This window comes from Zeus faber (genome assembly GCF_960531495.2).
Source record: "Zeus faber genome assembly, chromosome: 1".
NCBI classification, from domain to species: domain Eukaryota; kingdom Metazoa; phylum Chordata; class Actinopteri; order Zeiformes; family Zeidae; genus Zeus; species Zeus faber.
Genome location: NC_137193.1, coordinates 26152222 through 26153533, shown reverse-complemented (window position 1 = coordinate 26153533; position 1312 = coordinate 26152222).

Here is a 1312-nt window from a genome sequence, read left to right as displayed (position 1 = left end):
GGCTGTGCTAAGCAGGTAAATATAGCGCGGACAGGCTTTATTAGAATAGAAAAGGCTCGACCACTGTCAGAGGTAAGCATGACCGATTGGAGTAGCACTTCCCCTCTCCGGCCCAGGGACCAACAGTTTAAGCCGGTTATTCCCAGAAGCCTCCACCACGAAGCAATATTGTTCTCTTCATTTAGTCCCCAAACACAAGTGCACTTCATTTCTACTTAAATTGAGTCCCCTCATCGGTGTATTTTTGTGTGCATGTAGGTGTGTGCGCCCATGTATTGTGTGTAATTTACCACTAAATTCTGTAATGGTTTATTAAAAAAGAAAGAGGTGTGTGTGTGTGTGTGTGTGTGTGTGTGTGTGTGTGTGTGTGTGTGTGTGTCTGTGTGTGTCTGTGTGTGTGTGTGTGTGTCATGTACTCTAATGTAACTGCCCAGCAGATTACTGTCTTATTGCCTCCAAATCAATACCCTTGAGTGGGTGAAAGATAAGACCTACAGTATGTTTCATCTCAGGTCTTCTCATCTATAGCCTACAATATAATGCTTGCATCTATTTACAGGCATGAACATGCAAAGAGAGACACCCGTATGTATAGTGTGTTGTGAGGTTAAAAAACTATGACAAATGGATAGAAATGGACCAGAATGAAATAGTGGATGGCAGAAAAGAAATGGAGAATGTGTGGGCCCCGCTGGTGTAATCTCTTCAGCCCTGTCACCGGCAGCGAGCCTGCTTAAAAGACCATCCATTCCTATGCCGGTAAAGCCCATTGATCGCACCAACAGACAGACTGAGTAAGGACACCCTCACACACACCCCCCTGGTTCTCTCACTCTATCAGCGGATCAATATTGATTATTATCTTCTTCAACTGCCAGGCTTTGGCCCCTTCGCTTCAGAGGGGAACTCCCCTATAGGTGTTGTGGAGAGTGGAGAAAATAACTCAGATGCACCACAAAGGCAAAAAGGAAAATGATATGAATGTGTTGTTAGTTGATTAGATAAATCGGTCTTATCTGTGGAAAGTGTATGTACAGTTAGGCGTGTTGTTCGTAGTGATATCCGCACCGCAGGACCAGAGAGACCTGCTGAATTTACTTCTAGTAGCTAGTATGCAATTCTGGACCCAGCATTTGTTACCTGTCCTGCCAGTCTGTCCAGAATACACTGGTTCGCCTGAAATTTGCATGCATTTCCACTCAGTGCCAACCGCTGCCTCATTCCTCAAATGACATTCAGGCAAATTGGAAATTGCTTCTGAGCACTATGGAAATGATCCAAGTTGGTTTGTTGGGTTTTTGAAAAATAAGCA